This window comes from Phascolarctos cinereus, unplaced genomic scaffold (assembly GCF_003287225.1).
Source record: "Phascolarctos cinereus isolate Bilbo 61053 unplaced genomic scaffold, phaCin_HiC Scaffold_4;HRSCAF=312, whole genome shotgun sequence".
Lineage (NCBI taxonomy): Eukaryota > Metazoa > Chordata > Mammalia > Diprotodontia > Phascolarctidae > Phascolarctos > Phascolarctos cinereus.
In genome coordinates, this window is record NW_027555847.1 from 236743597 (window position 1) to 236763040 (window position 19444).

The 19444-nt window shown below is 36.1% G+C and overlaps 1 pseudogene; it reads right to left on the reverse strand.

Moving 5' to 3' along the window:
- Nucleotides 1–18556: 18556 nt before the first annotated feature.
- LOC110223800 (ribosomal protein uL16-like) lies at nucleotides 18557–19183 on the reverse strand (annotated as a pseudogene).
- Between the last annotated feature and the right edge of the window lie 261 nt (nucleotides 19184–19444).

Consider the following 19444-nt stretch of genomic DNA (forward strand, 5'->3'; position numbering starts at 1 on the left):
ATTCCAAATATCCCAATATTTGGAAGAAGGTAGAGAATCAGGAGAATCCAGATGATCAGGTAAATCATTGAAATTTTGCTTTTTCCTCCAGTTATTTTCATCTCAGAAGGTATAGTTTGTACTTCATATCCCCAGCGCCTAGCTTGGAGCCTGGCTCATAACAGTTACTTAATAAACTGATTGATGTAGACATACAGTCAATATTGTGTGTCCCATTTAAAGTGTGCTATTAAATATGTAACAATCATTTGGGAAGCACTGAAATTTAAGAAGGCAATCAGCAAATCCAAAACTAGTTCTTATATGGTTATGCATTATATCTTGAGGGACAACAACATATCGAGGTGAAATGACTCAGCACAATTGAAAGTCGCTGATGCCAGATAGATATTAGAATGCAAGACTAAATCATAAACCACACAAAGCATTAAAATGCTAAAGTGAGTTCAGCTTTTTTGCTGATTCAGTCTTTCCAGAAAGTTGGAAGGAATTTTGTAAAAGTAGAAAGTATTCTAAGAGTCAAGTCACTTGAAAGACCAAAAGCAAGAATAATTTATTCTTACTGTTATTTATTTTTGTTCCTGTCTCAGTGTTGACTTTTGTGTGTGTCAGGCATTCTATTGCATTCAGTATTGTTAATCTAACTCTCAGGAAACCACAATCTTTTCAGAGTAGCAACAAGAGAATGAAGGGTGCCCATGGACTGATATAATGTCCAAGAAGGCTTTTGGAACTTTAGAAATAATGTTGAGTAGATGCCAACTCAGCAATTCTCACTGAGACCAGCAGGAGTTTATGATTCTGCCTTGCTGTGTGTCCTGATGTCTGTTTAACTTGGATTTTTGCCCAAAGAGCTTTATTTCCTGTACTTCAGAAAGGGGAAGAATCCTAATGAGTCTCCCTCTCTCCTTGGACATGACTGTTTGGCGTGCTTGTTCTTTAGGAGTTTTTCAAAGAAAACCAAGTTCAGACTAAAAATATGTGATTTTTTTGTTTTGCAGACAATCTCTCTACACATACTACTTACGGCAATTAAGAATCAAAACTAAAACCACTTAGATTGTTTTCAGGAACAACTGTATCTCTTTTTTACATTTTAGTTTCAAGTAGTTTAACAAGGAGGACATCTGGCTTATCAAAAAGGAGAGTGTGGTGTAAATTCAGTTCAATTCAATAATTACTTATTGAGTGCCTAGTAAATTCTTGTTAGCTGTGGGAGCTTAAGCATCTTTTGTGTGTAGCTTGATGAAAGAAGAATAAAAGGATGACAGTGAAGTCCTAATTGAGATTAGATAATGTGAAGTTACCATGGATCCAGTTATAGATGTATAACTTCCTCCAGCTACATTAATAAAACTCAGAAGCAAAGGGGTAGGAGCAAAGCAAACAAGATGAAGGATAAACAAGAATTGAAGTTTGGCAGAGTGTAAATAGCAGGACAAGGGGCAAGCAGGTTGACAACATATGATTGACTTGGTTAATTACATGGTTATAAGATTCTATCAGAATTAATGGGAGGGGGCAGCTAGGTGGTGTAGTGAATAGAGCACCAGCCCTGGAGTCAGGAGGACCTGAGTTCAAATCTGGTCTCAGACTAAACACTTGGCACTTACTAGCTGTGTAAGCCTGGGCAAGTCACTTAACTCCAATTGTCTCACAAAAAAAAAAAAAAGAATTAATGTGAGGCCAGAACAGAGATGGAAGGAATGGAGATAATGAAAGACAGAGTTAGGATGAGGAATATGTTTAGAATAAGTGAAGCATTTAGTAAGTCAGCAAATAAACCATGTGCCAGGCACTGTGCTAAGCATTGGAATTAAGGAGGATCAGAAAAGTTTTCCCTTAGAAGGTAAGATTTTAGGTGAAACTTGAAGGAAGCCAAGTAAGTCAGGAGGCAGAGGTGAGGAGGGAGAGAATTCCAGGCATGGAGGAGAGCCAGTGAAAATGCATGAAGTGGTGAGATAGTCTTGTTCAAGGAACAACAAAGAGGCCAGTGACACTGGATCATTGAATAATTGGAGGTGGGCAGATATCAAGTAGAAGAAGACTGGAAAATTGGGGAGGGACAGGTCATGAAGGACATTGAATACCAAACAGAGAATTTTATATTTGATTTTGGAGGTGATAGGAAGCCACTGGAGTTTATTGGGGGTGTTTAACATGGTGAGATGAATGCTTTAGGAAGATCAAGTTCACAACTGAGTGAAAGATGGACTGGAGTAGGGAGAAACTTGAGGTAGGAGACCAAGCAGCAGGATATTTTAATAATCCAGGAATGAGGTGATGATGGTCTAAACCAGGGTGGTGGCAGTATCAGAGGAGAGAAGGAGTCACATGTGAGAAAGGCTATGATGGTAAAATCAACAGACCTTAGCAATAGACTGGAGATGAGGGATAAGAGAGAGTAAAGCCTTGATGATGATACCTACATTGTGAACATGAATAACAGGGAAGATGGTGGTACCCATGATAGTAATAAAGAAGTAGGAAGAAAGGAGGGTTTTGGGGAAAAGATAATGAGTTCAATTTTGGATCTGTTGAGTTTAAGATGTCTACAGGACATACAGATTAAGATACCCAATAGTCAGCAGAGTCTGAAGGTCAGCAGAATTTAGGCCTATGAAAGATTTGAGCAATATCCATGGCAACTGATGAGATCTCCAAGTATAATAATGTACATAGAAGCGAAGACCTAGGACACAGCCTTATGAGAGACTGGCACCCATCACTTAGATGAAGATCCAGAAAAGGAGACTGAGAAGGAGTAGGCAAGTACATAGGAAGAGAATGAAGAAAGAGTATTCTGTCATGAAAACCTAAAGGGAAAAGAGAATTAATGAGAAAAGGGTGACCAACAGTGTGAAAAACTGTAGAGATGTCAAGAAAGATTACTAGTAACTTTGGAGAGGTCAATTTTGGTTGAATGATGAGATCAGAAGCCAGACTATAGAATTACAAAGAGAGTGAGAGAAAAGAAAGTACAAGTATCTATTGTAGGTAGGTTTCTTGAGGAGTTTAGCCACAAAAGGGAGGAGAGATTTGATACTAGCAGGAATGGGTAGATCAAGTGAGGGGATGGAGGACGACATGTTTGTTATGTAGTAGACATGGAAAGATTCTGTATATAGGAGAATAGAGATGATAGAGGAGACAATCTGCTGGAGAAAATGGGAAGGAATGGAATCATTTGTGAATTTGTCTTGTGAACAAGAAGGGCCACCTCCCTGCAAGACAGGGATGAAGGTGGAAATAGTGATAGAAGGCACCTAGGAGCTGTGAGGTGAGGAGAAATAGGAAAGAGGAAGCTCTTGGTAACTGGCCTCAATTTTTTTCCAATGAAATATGAGGCAACATTATTGGCTGAAAGGGAGTGAGGAGGGGGAACTATGAGAGATTTGAGGAGGGACGAAAAGGTTTGGAAAAGCCGCTGTGGCGAATTGCTTAGTAAGTCAACAAGGGAGGTAGAAGGGTTGCCTTGCTTCAGTGAGGGCGCAGTTGAGATTACATAACATAAATTTGTGGTAAATCCAGTCAGCACTGTTTCATCATTTTCTCTAGCTTTTCTCAGCAGCATGTAAGAAGGGCCAAAGGAAATGGATAATGAAAGACATCTAGGACTGAGGAATGGCAGGGGAAAATTAGTAATGAGATATCAGGGTAGAGATGAACTTGTAGAGAGGAACTCAGTGTAGAGACAGAGTAGAGATGAACTCATTCACTAAGGGTTCAATATGGAGGAGGGAACAGAGCATAGTAAGTGCCGAGGGAAAGAACTTAGGGATTGAGATGATAAGGACAAGAGATGAGTCATGATGACAGAATTTAATTTAGATGAGTAACTATCTAGGGATAGAACTTATAAGTTAATAATGAAAGAAAGGTAAAATAAAAAACCAAAAATATACATACAGACATATATATATATATATATATATATATGTATATATATATATATATATATATATATATATATATATATATATATATATGAAATCTATGGATATTTCTATTTAAAACTGGGGAAAGGAACAGAAATTAATCTGTTGTAAATAGAGAATAGAGAATATTGAGAGTGGCCTGAGTAGACTAAATTTTCAGAGGGTTTGACAAGTCTAGGCAGTTTTGAAATAAATTCAAAATCACAGGGCAAGAAAGAAGTCCTAAAGGGTCATTTCTATTCTAGTGATCTCAAAAACAAATTTCTTTTTTCTATTTTAAGTTAACATTTATCTATGTCTTTTCACAAAGATCCATCTATCCAATTATGTTCAACTAAACAAAGCGCAAAAGGGACTGGTTAATACACCTCAGGGAAGTGTGCTGGTGGAGTGAAATGCTTGGGGTGTAAATAAAACCATGCAGCCAAGGGTTTAAAAGTTCATGAATCATAGAATCAAAACAAATTATCAAGGGTAGAAGGGAACAGAGAGGTAATATAATCCAATGTATTTCTGAACAAAAATTTTTTCTCCAATATTCCCAACAAATAGTCTTCACTTGAAAAAGGAGAATTCACTTCCTCACACTGAAGACAATTCTGCTTTTGGAGAAGTCTAATTATTAGGAAGTTTTTCCATACACCATATCAAAATCTGCCTTCTACATATTGCTTTTAGTTCTGTCATGTAGGCCTAAGCAAAAGAGGTCCTTTTTCCACATGATAGCACTTAAATACTCTAATTCACCCTGCATATTTTTATTAGTCTGGAACTAATTACCATATTTTACATTATTATAACATTGAATAATATGAATTCAAGTAATGAGACCACTTCAGGGGATTCCTTATTTGCACTAATCAGGACGTAGCTGTCCTTGATCACAGCTATCAAGACCTTCATTCCCTAAGTCTATTTTAAAATCCAATTCAAATAAATATTTATTAACCCTCTACTTCCTATATATGAAACACTGTGCTAGGAGCTCGGGATACAAAGAAAAAACCAAAGCCAGTTTCTTCCTTGATGGAATTTTGTGTCCTGAGGGAATAAGACCTATAAAAAGATAGATAGATAGATAGATAGATAGATAGATAGATAGATAGATAGATAGATAGATAGATAGAAAGAACAAGATTAATTGAGGAAGGAAAAGGTGCTAATGCCTGGTAGAATGGGGAAGGATTCTGTAAGGCACCTGTACTGAGCTGAGAAGAAAGATAAGAATTCAGAGAGGCAGATTTGAGGAGGTAGACCATTCAAAGGGAGAATAGTCTGGAAATAGTCTGGAAAATAGTCCAGTTTGTTTGAAACATAGAGTATGGAGGGGAGAGAGGGTAATAAAAATGATGCTAAAAAGTTAGGCTGTAGCCATAAGGCAAAGAACCTTGAAAGCAAGTTTTGGAGTGTATATGCTATCCAGGACATATGAAAAAAAAAACCTCTCTGCTTAAAATAGAGGAGATAATGAACCAGCAAAGACAAAGAGGAGAGATGAGACTCTGCAGAGTCATGGTGTTGAAGACAAGGGAGGAGAGAGTGTTCAGGGGGAGGTGGGTAGCCGATGGTATCAAGCAGTATCAAAACCAGATACAAACAGTATCAAATGCTATTACCTTCAGAGAAGTCAGGGAGGCTGAAGTCTGAGAAAAGACCATTGGAGTTATTGAAGGAGTCATTAGTCACAGGAACACCATGAACATTCTCTTTGGGTGCCTACAGTGTGTTCTAATTTGGATATTATTTCCCTTACAAAACAATAAGGTATGGGGGAGGAAACTCAAACATTAACTGGGGACCCATGCAATTTTACTTTCATGAATGTATGTGGATGAAGTGTGAGAGAAAGAATATGGGTCATAAATAAAAAGCAGCCTGAAGTGAAGCACATAATTAGCTGCAGCTGCCTGTTGGAATGAAGGACTGGCATGTATGCTAATCACATCATGATGAAGTATTCCCCTCGACATGTCATCACTTGGCTTCCAGCAAAAAATTCCCAGATCTATTAATAGGGAAGAACATAAGACATGAGTTTGCAGAATTCATTAATCTTTAGATTAAAAACATCTTTGGGTGTTTTTAAGTCATAGCATCTCCTTTTCCCTTTTTCAGGCTGGTAAGATGTAGCAGAACTTAAAAGGATTTCAGGCCACCCACTTGTTAATTTTAGGTAATTAATTAGACTTCAGTGTTTCTTTTTCTAAACTCAAGGGTTCATTGCTCTTAAAAAAAAAGCAAGCCAGAAATCTCCAAATAACAAGACAATGTCTTTATTCCAGGAAAAGCTAACAGTTTTTGAGAACATAAATGTTGTTCAAGACAGTTATTATTTAGGGGATATAACAAGGCAAGGGGAACCCTGGGTCAGGTTTTCTGAAACTTTACAGTTTTATATTGGTTACTCTGCTTATTAAAAAGAAGTATGACCCTTTTTATTTTTATACATAATGCTGTGGAGTCAAAACAATATAATTTCTAGTAAAAGAACAAGTAATTAGATAGCATGACATTATTAGAAAAATAATGTTTCACAGAAACTCAGAGTTGGGATGGATCTCCAAAACCGCCAAGTCCAATCCACACATGAACAAAAATTCCTTCTACAAATTAGAAAGAGGTGATTCCCCATCCTTTTCAAACCTATAGGGAAGGAGAAGTTTCAGATAGCTCTAGTTAGGAAATTTGCCCTTGCTTTAAACATAAATTTGCTTCTACTTTTTGGAGCAGAACAAGTTTATTCTTTCACATGCCAGCTTTCTTGGTACTTGAAGGGCAAATCACTTAATTTCTCTCTGCTTCAGTTTCCTTATGTGTAAAATAGGGATAATAATAGCATCTACCTCCTATAGTTGTTATGAGGATCAAATAAGAGTACTTGTAAAAGTACTTAGCAAATCTTAAAGTGATATATAAGCACTAGCTGTTACTACACAGTAATTTTAAGAGTTTGGGAGCACTAACAGAATGGATTAAAGAAGATCTCAGGATGAAGGTGGCAACTGAGCTGTATTTTGAAGGAAATTAGAGATTCTGTAAGTCTGAGATGAGGAGGGAGTTGATTGCACACATGGGGGACCACCTACGTGAAAGTGTGGAGCTGGTGGATGGAATATCATGCCCAAGGAAGAGCTAGCAGGCTAATTTGACTTGAGAGGACAAGATGGAGAGAAATATGAAACAAAACTGGAAAGGTAGGTGGAAGACATAATGTAGTAAATGTGAGGCTGTGTCTTCTCTTCCTCAGACTAAACATCCCCACTTTCTTCAAATGATCTTCATATACCATGAAACAGAGGCATTCCTATGATCATGTTACCATTTTGTAACTACTTTCCAGCTAATTAATGTCCTTCCTAAAACCTGCTTCCTAGAAGTTAACTTTATACTTCAGATGGGGTCTAACTACAATAGGGGACAGAGAACTCTCTAGCCTTACATACCACACCTCTCTTAAAGCAACCTATGGTTGCATTAGCTTTTTCTTCTTTTTTTGTGTGTGGCTGCTATATCTCACCATTAATTTTTTTGTGTTGTATTTTTATTTCTTTTATAAAACATCTCCCAGTTACATTTTTTAAGTAATAGTTTATTTTCCCCCAATTACATGTTAAAAGAATTATTAATATTAAAAAAAAGTTTTGAATTTTAAATTCCATCCCTCTCACTCTCCTTCCTCTTCCCTGAGATGGTAAGCAATCTGATACAGATTATGCATGTGCAATCATGCAAAACATTTCCATATTAGTTATTTTGTACAAGAAAACTTGAACAAAAAAAAGGAGAAAGGAAGGAAGGAAGGAAAGAAGGAAAGAAGGAAGGAAGATCAAAAGAAAGAAAGGAAGAAAAGAAGGAAGGAAGGAAGGAAGGAAGGAAGGAAGGAAGGAAGGAAGGAAGGAAGGAAGGAAGGAAGGAGGAAGGAAGAAAAGGAAAGAAAGAGTATGTTTCAGTCTGTATTCTTGCGATATAAATTCTTTCTCTGGAGGCAGTTAGCATGTTTCATCATGATTCCTTTGTGTTGCTGAGAACAGCTAAATCATTCACACTTCTTCATCTTGCAATATCGTTGTTATTGTATACAAATTCTCCTGGTTCTGCTCACTTCATTTTGCATCAGTTTCTGTAAGTCTTTCCATGTTTTTCTGAAGTCTCTTATAGCACAATAATATTCCATCACAATCATATACCACAACTTGTTCAGCCATTCCCCAATTGAAAAGCATCCCCTCAATTTCCAATTCTTTGCCACCACAAAAGAACTGCTATAAATATTTTTTCACAAGTAGGTCCTTTCCTCTCTTTCAAAAAAGCTCTTGGGGATATAGAGCTAGCAGTGGTATTGCTAGATCAAAGGGTATGCATAGTTTATGGCACTTTGGGCGTAGTTCCAAATTGCTCTCCAGAATGGTTGGATCAGTTCACAACTCCACCAACAATCCATTAGTTTCCCAATTTCCCCACAGGCCCTTAATCATTTTCCTTTTCTTCATATTAGCCAATCTGATAGGTATGAGGTGTTATCTCAGAGTTGTTTTAATGTGTGTTTCTTTAATCAATGCTGATTTAGAGCATTTCTTCATATGACTATAGATAGCTTTGATTTCTTTGTCTGAAAACTGCCTGTTCATATCCTTTGACTATTTATTAACTGGGAAATGACTTGTATTCTTGTAAATTTGACTCAGTTCTCCATATATTTGAGAAATGAGGCTTTTATAAAAGATACTTTCTACAAAAATTTCCTCCCAGTTTTCTAATTTCCTTCTAATTTTGGTTGCATTGCTTTTGTTTGTACAAAACATTTTAATTTTATATAATCAAAAATATCTATTTACATGTCAAAATGTTCTCTATATCTTGTTTAGTCCCAAATTCTTCCCTTAGGCTTAGATCTGACAGGCAAACTATTTCATGCTCTCCTAAGTTGCTTGTGGTATCACCCTTTATGTGTAAATCATGTACCCATTTTGACCTTATCTTGGTATCCCGGGTGAGATGTTGGTGTATACCTAGTTTCTGCCATATCTTGCACCATTTGCCAAGATAAAGTAAAAATGGATACATGACCTAGATATAAAGAGAAAGATTACAAAAAAGTGAAGAATATGGAAAATATATCATTTCATTAAAGAGAATGATGAGACAACATGCCAAAATTTATGAGATATAGCCAAAGTGTATCCCATCTTAGGGGAAAATTTATATCTCTAATTCTTACATCAGTAAGACAGAGAAAGAGCAGATCAGTGATTTGCATATGCAACTAAAAAAAACAGCAAGTAGAAAAAGAACAAATGAAAAATCCCCTATTAAACACCAAATTGGAAATCCTAAAAATTAAAATGAGAAAATAAGAAAATTAAAAATAAAAAAACCCATTGAACTAATAAATAGAACTAAAAGATGGTTTTATGGAAAAAATAAAATAGATAAATCATTTGGTTAATTTGATTTAAAAAAGGAAAGAGGAAGCAAAATTACTAGTAAGAAAAATGAAAAGAGTAAATGTACCACCAATGAAGAGGAAATTGAAACAATTACTAGGAGTTATTTTGCCCAATTACATACCAATTAATTTGCTAATCTAAATGAAATGGATAAATATCTACAAAAATATAAATTGCCTAGATTAACAGAAGAGGAAATAAAATACATAAATAACCCAACCTTAGACAAAGGAATTGAACAAGCCACTAATGAACTTCTTCAGAAAAAATACCCAGAGACAGATGGGTCCACAAGAGAAATCTGCCAAACATTTAAAGAACAAGTAATTGCAATACTATATAAACTATTTGGAAAAATAGTTGAAGAAGGAGTCCTACCAAATTCCTTTTATGACATAAATATGGTACTGATACTTAAACCAGGAAGAGCCAAAACAGAGAGAGAAAATTATAGGCCAACTTCCCTAATAAATATAGATGCAACAATTTAAAATAAAATACTAGCAAGAAGATTACAGCAATATATCACAAAGATCGTACACTATGACCAGGTGGGAATCATATGAGAAATGCAGTTCAATATTAGGCAAACTATCAGCATAATTGAAGATATCAATAACAAAACCAACGAAAGTCATATGATTATCTCAATAGATGCCAAAAAAGTCTTTGACAAAATACAACACCCATTCTTATTAAAAACACTTAGAGAACATAGGAAGAAATGGAGCTTACCTTAAAAGGAGAAGTAGTATATATCTAAAACTATCAGCAAGCATTATCTGTAATGGAAATAAGCTACAAGCCTTCTCAATAAGCTCAGGGGTGAAGCAAGGATGCCCACTGTCAACCACTATTATTCACTATTATACTGGAAATGCTAGTTAAAGCAATAAGAAAAGAAAAAGAAATTGAAGGAATTCAAATAGGCAATGAGAAAACAAAACTATCATTCTTTGCAGATGATAAATGGTATACTTTGAGAATGCTAGAGAATCAACTAAAATTTAGTGGAAATAATTAACAACATTAGCAAAGTTGCAGGATACAAAAAAAAAATCCACATAAAAGATCAGCATTTCTATATATTACCAGCAAAGTACAACAGGAAGAGATAGAAAGAGAAATTCCATTTAAAATAAGTGTAGACAATATAAGCTACTTGAGAGTCTACCTGCCAAGACAAACCCAGGAACTATGTGAACACAATTACAAAACATTTTTCACACAAATAAAGTCATATCTAAACAAATGGAAAAAATATTAATTGTTCACGCATAGGCTGAGCCAATATAATAAAAATGATAATTTAACCTAAATTAGTCTATTTATTTAGTGCCATACCAAACTACTAACAAATTTTTTTATAGAGCTGGAAAAAATAATAACAAAATTCATCTGGAAGAACAAAAGATTAAGAATATTAAGGGAATCAATGAAAAGAATTGTCAAGGAAGGTGGTCTAGACATGTAAGAGCTCAAAGCGGTAATTATCAAAACAATATGCTACTTCCTAAGAAATAGAGTTGTGGATCAGTGGAATAGATTAGGTGCACAATACACTGTAGTAAATGACTATAGCAATCTAATATATGACAAACCCAAAGATCTAAGCTTTTGGAACAAAAACACATTATTTGACAAAAACTGCTGGCAAAACTGGAAAGCAATATGGCAGAAACTAGATAGAGATCACCGTTAAGTCTTAGTGAACTGAGCTCCGCTAAGTTTATTAGTCTAAATATGATGATCTGGACATTGTGTTATATAGGGACATCATAAGGATAATGGGATTTAGAGCTGGAAGAAATGTGAAAAGTTGATTTTCTGAAAGATTAGTGGTTGCCCTTGATCACATAGCTCATTATTAGCAGAGATAGTCTTCATACCCAATTCTACTGACTACAAATTCACTTTTCTTTCCTCTTTACAATGTTACCTATTTCTGTTCCCCTAACCACCATCCCAGCTTGGATCCTTATCTTCTCTTGCCTTGACTATTATTTTGCCTTCGTATGTCCTTACCTCCAATGTTTTCTCCCTTCCAAAGCAGCCTACATTCCACTTCCAAATTGACCTTTCTTACGTACAAATCTTATGTACAAAGACCTTTAATAACTCCCATTGCTTACAAAATATTCTAAATTAATCTGGCATTCAAGACCCTTCCTAACCTAGTGCCAATCTGTGTTTGCAATTTCATTCCCAAATATAACCCTTCATTACAACTCAGAAGAAGCATTTGCTATCCTCTGAACATGCCTGATGTTTCTGCCTCTGTGCACTGGTTCACAATGCTACTTATGTCTGAAGGGTTTCTTTCCTTACCTCCCAACAAATACTTCTCCGTTAATTGAAATCATATCCATCTTTCAAGGCCCCACTACCATCTCTTCCTTAATCCCTCCACAAGCACTTTGTACTACTTTTATGAATTTTCATTCTTTACTTTTTGTTGTATCTAGTTGCATAAAAACCTTGTTTTCCTCCACTAGTCCACTAAAGATAGTGTGCTGTGAAGGAGAGAACACTGAACTTGGAGTCTAAATGTGAATTATATCTTTGAGCATCCCCAGCTGTGTAATCCCTAGGCAAGCCAAGTGACCTCTGTGAGTCCAGGATTTACAATGTGAATGAAGAGAATCAAACACATAGGTTCATAGTATTTAGAGCTGAAACTGACCTTAGAGATAATTTAGTACAATTCTCTGAGGAAACAAAAAAGGAAACTGGGGCCCAAAGAGATTAAATAACTTATCCAAGGTTAGGAAAAGTTAAAAGTGAGAAAAAGTCATCTTGTGTCTGGGAAGTAAGTTCTTCCTTTCCTTTCCTATTATTATTATAATTATTTTTGCCTTTGGCTCGGGACTTTTTTGTCTTTTTTGTGCCTTTATCTACTTTGTTGTAGTCAAAATGAGATGTAACAAACAGATGGACTACATGCTCTGCTGGTATCTATCACAAAATATCTAGAGAAAGGACCCTGGAATATTGAGTGGTCCTCTGAAGGAATTTGAGCAAATATAAAAAGATGTCACATAAGATGTAAGGAGTATAAGTGGAATGTAATCATCCTTCTTGTGGGAGTTTTCTCTCCTAAGTCATCATAGATTCACTGAAGCGTTCAACTTCTAATCAGATTATCTCCTTGTCTACCTTTTCTGAAATATGGTCCCCAAAATGAGGCTAATAAAACTACCAGGTGAACATATTTGGTGCTGATTATAAGCTTCACCTCCTCTCAATTTGGAGTGGAGGACTGGGAAATGGGCCCACAGGTGTTTGTGTAATTTGATCTCATTTCAGGACCAGACACTGATACTCCATTAGATCCAGGAGTTCAAGCCCTGGCTATCTTGGAGCCAACATTGTAGGCTGGGAGGTACAGCCAGCCACCCCAGCAGGGAAGTCCTGAGAAGCCAGGGCACCTGGGACTCAGGTCTGATATTGGTTTTGGACTTGAAACTTGGACTATGATCTAAAGGAATGAAGCAAATATGAGCCTAATCCCCTTCCCCCTTTCCAAAGACTAAAATGGTGAAAGGGGGGATGGGGATAAGTTTTACATTTGTGATTATACTTTTTGAAAAAAAAATATTTCTTTGTAAAAGTTAGTCCAACTGTTAGTGACTAAATGGAAACGGGGTGCAGAGGCCAAAACATCAAGGAACACCACTGATGGGTTCTGGAGCCAATGGTAGAAACTCTAGACATCCCTAATCCTCTTTAAAATTACGTGAAATATGATCTACCTGACTTTAAGGTAGTGGGGGCCACAATAGTCAATGTTACACTAGCAAAGACATTGCAATTTCAAAAACCACCTTTCTGCTGGGGTGCAGTGCTCTTCCCCTCCCTATTAATCATTTCCTTCCATAAGTATACCCAGATTATCAATGAAACTGCTAACAGCTTTTACCATGATTCCCAGCTTTAAAGACAAAGTAAGTAGAAAAGTAAACAGATTTTTAAGAAACAGAGATAAGCTTCCTAAACCCTGAAAGGAAGGCAGAGGAGCTCCAACCTTCTCTGAAGAGAGGGGAAAGTGGAGAAAGGAAACTAGGCATCACTGGCTCTGGTGCCAAGTTCTGGCACTTGCAGTGCCTGCTCCCCCTTTCTTGTGTATAGTTTGGCCACCTTGGCACCAGGAATTTGGTGCTGGTGGCTTCTTTCCAACCCTCCCCCCATCTTCCACTTTCCTCCTCCTTTCAGCTTTTTTTTCTTATACTGCAGTGTTCTCTGTTTTCCCTCCCCGAAGTGCTTTAGGATTGCAGGAGCTAGTTTTTTCCATCAAGATCTGGCCCTACTAGCCTTAAGGTCAGGGAAAACTCCCCAGGAGTCAAGAAGGTAAAAAATGAGGGATTTCTATCTGGCCAGTGGAACTTCATCTCAAGAGTCTGGATCCCTTTGGCAAAGCTAACACAGAGAACTATGTTCAGAGCATTAGACATGATTTCCATGGAGATACCAATTTAGAGGAATGATTCTCTCAGCAAGAGCCAGCTTCTAGCTCAATAAAAGGAAACAGCTGTCATTTGGATATTGGAGTCTCTTCATTCCAATACTTACAGATTCTTACAGACCATAAAGAATAGAGGGTTTTGGTACTGTGGTTGCCCCACCCCTACTTCCTTCTCTTCAGGCCTGTGTGAAACAACATAAATATATGCTCCTTTTTGTTTTAAGCTTGAAATTCACTTTCACAATTACACCAAAAAACCACAAATGGCATGTTGGCTTTTCAAATTAAACTTGTTTTCTGAAGTAAATTGCATGCCTCAGCTATTCCTTGGCAGAAGAAGGAAGGAGAGAATTCTCTTCAGATCATGATGCCTGATCCTGACATTTTATAAAGGATATGTGGAATGCTTAGTGATGGCTTCTTAGAAGTTAGGAGTGGTTTGTTTTTTTCTGTTTCTGCTGTTGATAGTAGAACTGTAGTTTTCTCTAAAGAAAGGCAAACTACTTAAATACAGGGCAGACTGTTGTTTTTCTTATAAGATCATTTCCTCCTTCATTGCAATTTCTAAAGTGATAGATCATGGGAATGACATAGACAGAATATTTTTTGATCTCAGTTCTTGACAAAGTCTCTTATACCCCAGGGAACAAGATGGAAAAGTGTGGAGTAGTTTGGTAAATTCATAAGTTAAGGGCATCCTCTGGGAAAGTTACCTTACCCCACTTAAAGTAAGTGATAAGATGCTATGCCCTGATATAAGTATAAGATGAATACATATCTTGATGTTCACTAGGTGTGAATAAGCCCTAAGTTCCTCTGTAGATATGATAGGAAGTCAATTAATTTTGACTGATAAATATCATGCCTTCTGGAACCTGAAAAAGACCAGGGTGGTAATGCAGAATCCAAGAGATTTGATTATCTAGCATTAGAGAAGAGATAGAGAGCTGCCCCTGAATGTTTGTGCCTAGTCTGCCAATAGAAAATGGCTTTTATTATGACCTTGAGAATTGGAGGAATTGCTAAGGCATGTATGTAAGTGTGCGTGTATATGTGTGTGTATACATATGTACATATATACACATTTGCACACATTTATGTATATGTATATATGCACACACATATACATACATACACACACACATAAGAGAGAGACAGACAGAGACAGAGACAGAGACAGAGGCAGAGAGAGATAGAGACTTGATCTAAGTGTCCTTCCCAATGCTCATTCCACTGGCTGGAGGAAGACCTTGAGAATTTCAAAGGGTCTGGAGAATTTTGAATTTCCCATGAAATTCTGTTAGTGCAGACAATCTCCTAGCAGTAACCCTGGAACAGCCTGATAGCATATCTGCATTAGGATTTAAAGCAAGACTGAGCCTAGAATCACTGATCTACAAAGAGCTCAGCAAAAGAAGTTAAATTATTTCTTGAGCACCGCACAAAAGGGGAAAAGGACTTCCAGGAACCAGAAACTGTGGATTACCACTTTGCCATATATGCTGTCCAAGCTTGAGCCCACTTTCACCTGAATTTGGTATGTACTGGTGGGGGAGTGTTTCTCAATTTTTTCTACTATAATATCTCTACTATACTATTATATCTAATAATCTATAATTATAATCTAATATCTCAATTGTTTCTACTATTCTGCCTGACTAATATCATTGGCAATCATTAGTGGTGTGGTTGGGGAGACACATTAGTGGAATCTCAGGAGCATTTAAAAGACAACTCCTAAATGCTAAGAGCTGACTCTAGTAGCCATACAATTAAGTCCCAAGTTGTAACTGAGTGGGAGTTGTATTACAGAGCATGTACTGCACATGCATGGCTTCCTAAACAACTATACCCAAAGAGTGTTGAATGTAATCAATTTAGAATAAGATTTTTAGTGTGGTATTGCATGATGCCATATTTTGTTTTTGTTGTTCAATCATTTCAATTGTGTTTGACTCTTCAGACCCCATCTGGGTTTTTCTTAGCAAAGATACTGGAGTGGTTTGCTGTTTCCTTCTCCAGATCATTTTATAGATGAGGAACTGAAGCAAACAGTGTTAAGTGACTTGCCCAGGGTCACGCAACCAGTAAGTGTCCGAGGACAGATTTGAACTCAGGAAGATGAATTTTCTTGACTCCAGGCTTGGCACTCTATCCACTGTGCTACCTAACTGTCCAATTTAACTGCATGGAAAAAACAAACACCATAAACATATCTCCCAATTTTGGCATTCCATGCTGGTTGTATTAAAAAAAAACCTGGCACAGAATATTTATCATTTTTAATAGTACAACTACAAAAGTGTGACATAACTGTCCAATAATTGCTGACAGATCAACTGTGTTGTGAATAATGATTATCCCCTAATCTCTCAAACCTAAGGAAAATTTGACTTAGTCACTGAATCTTAACGTTGCTCCATGAGTCCAACTACCTTTTCCAAATTCACAGTAGGATACCAATATCTGTTGGTGTGAAATTAAATTTGAAAATTATTTGAAATGTTTCCAGCTCCCTGGGGAATTATCATTTCAGACATTCTTCTGCCTCAAACAGCACGTTTTATTTAAAAAAATAAATTTTATTGATATCTTTTGTTTTTACTTACATATTTATCCCTGTATCTCTCTTTTCGCCACTCACAGAGGGCCATCTTTTTTGTCAAAGTATTCTTTTTAAGAAAGAGAAATAAGGGGGAAATGATAAAAAACAATAAATACATTTTAAAATGGAGCAACCAGGTGGCTCAGTGGATAAAGTTCTGGGCCTGGAGTCAGGAAGACTTGTCTTTTTGAGTTCAAATCTGGTCTCAGACACTTACTAGCTTTATGAACCTAGGCAAGTCACTTAACTCTGTTTGCTTCAGTTCCTCATCTATAAAATGAGCTGAAGAAGGAAACAGCAAACCACTTCAGTGTCTTTGCCAAGAAAACCCCAAATACAGTCACAGAGTTGTACTCTTCTGAAACAACTCAATGACATTTCAAAAATTAGCATGGGTATGCATATGAGCCTACCCATGGACCTTCCCCCTCAATTCTGCAGAAAAGTGGTGAAAAGGCATTGTCTGATATCTTGTCTCTGATGTCAAGCTTTTTCTTTATAATTTGTAACTTTTTAAAAATTATACCACATTATTATGTCTTCCATTTACATTGTTGGAGTAATTGCATATATTGCTTTACTAGCTTTGCTTACTTAACTTCACATCAGTTTATGTAAGTTTTTTCATGCTTCATGGCATTTATCATGTTTGTTATTCCTTGCAACACAGTAATATTCCATTAAATCCATGCACAACAATTCATCCAGCCATTCCCCAATCCATGGGGACGCACTTTGTTTCCATTTCTTTGCTACTACAAAAAGTGTTGCTATTAATGTTTTTGTGTGTATAGAATTTTTATTTTTGTCAATGACCTCCTGGGGGTGTATCCCTCATAGTAGAATTTATGAGTCAAAGGGCATGAATAGTTTAGCCATTTTATTTGCATAATTTCAAATTGCTTTCCAGAATGGCTACATGAATTCACAGCTCCACTAAGAAAACTTTTTTTTTTTAACAGCTTCTTCAACATTGACTATTCCCATCTTTTGTTATCTTTGCAAATTTGCTGGGTATAAGGAGAGACCTTAGGGTTGTTTTGATTTACATTTCTGTTACTGTTAGTGATTTGGAGCATTATTTCATACGATTATTAATATTTCACATTTATTTTAAGAACTGTTTGTTCATCCTTTGACCACTTATTTATTGATAGATGGCTGTTAAATGGTTGTTAGTTGTACATATTTCAATTAGTTGTCTATATATTCTGTATTTTTTTAAAAAAGACTCATAAGGTATTTTTGACACTAAGATTTTCTTCCTGATTGAGTCCTTCACACCATTTACATGTATTAATTTTGTTTGTACAGTTTTTCAATTTCACAAAATCAAAATTATCCATTTTATTGTTTGTAATCATGTCTATATCTTGCTTGGTTACAAATTCATCTACAATAGTTATGAAAAGTAGATGATCTACTTCTCTTCTAATTTTGGATAGCATGAATCTTTTTATCTGGGTGGTATATACATTTGGAATTTATTGTGGAATTTGACATAAGCCTAATTTCTGCTATCTAGTTTTCTCAGCAATTCTTATCAAATCAGAAATTCTTTTCTGGATAATTTATGTCTTGGGATTTATTAAACACTGTATTACTGAAGTCCATTATTTTTTATTCTCCCTTGTTTAGTTTAACTGATATACTCTTCAATTATTTTAAAAATCAGTACCAAAAGGTTTTGATGATTGCTACTTTATAATACAGTTTGAGGTCTGCAGTGCTATCCTCCCTTCATTCCTAATTTTTTTTTTTGCATTATTTCCTTTGATAATCTGGCTCTTTTGTTTCCCCAAATGGATTTTGTTATCATTTAATCTAGCCTTGTAAAGTATTCTTGTGCTAGTTTGATTGAGATAGCATTAAAATGTAAATTAATTTTGTAATGTGTCATTTTTATTATATGAACATGGCCCAGCCAGGAGCAATGACTATTCTTCCAGTTATTTACATGTTTCTTTATTTTATTTTATTTTACTTTTTTTTTTCCAACAAGAAGCAAGTCAGATTTATTTGTAGCTAAGATCTAGGGATAAGCATGCATAACATCTTAAACAATACATAGGATCCTTCCCCTTTATGATGAGTGGAACGCATGTCACTTGTCCAGTGGACTGTGGCTGGGGATATACTTGATGCCACAGTCATCAGGAATGAGACATTTCTCAGCTACCATGTCTTCAAATTCATCTCCATTAAACTTTGTCAAGCCCCACTTCTTTGAGATGTGGATCTTCTGGCGACCAGGGAACTTAAATTTGGCCCTGCACAAAGCCTCAATTATGTGCTCCTTGTTCTGGACTTTAGTGTGAATAGACATGATCACCTGTTCTACATGTACATAAGCAACAGTAGTCTGAGGTTTCCCAAAGCCACCCCGCGTTCCTGTTTGGAGTCTATCAGCACCAGTACAAGACAACATTTTATTGATTTGAGTAACATGGAAAGGATGTAATCAAACATAGATGTGGAAGCCACCTTTGCCATGACTCTTCACCATATATTTGTTGGCACAAATCCATGCAGCCTTCAAGGCTTTAGAGGATAGTTGTTCATATTCATCAGACACCACATGACCACAGAGTGGGAACTCATCCATTTTTGCCTTTTTTCAATGTAGGTCAAAAATCTGTATCTTTGCATGAGGGATGCCTCGGTGGAAACGTAATTTTGGATATAATTTGTTCTTACAGTATCTGTAACAATGAGCTGGACAGCAGCCCATAGTCAACAGAGACAAAAAAAAAAAGGACTGTTTCTTTAAGAAACATTTTGTCATTAAAACTGTATGAGCATAGGTTGTGCTTGGGTAGATTGATTTCAAATTTTAAAATATATTTTATAGTTATATTTTAATGGGATATCCCCTCCTAATGTTATTTGGGTCTTGTTATTATTATATAGAAATAACATTTTGAGTATTTATTTTGTACCTTGAAATTTTGCTGAAGATATTGTCTCAATTAGTATTTTTCTAATTTCCCAG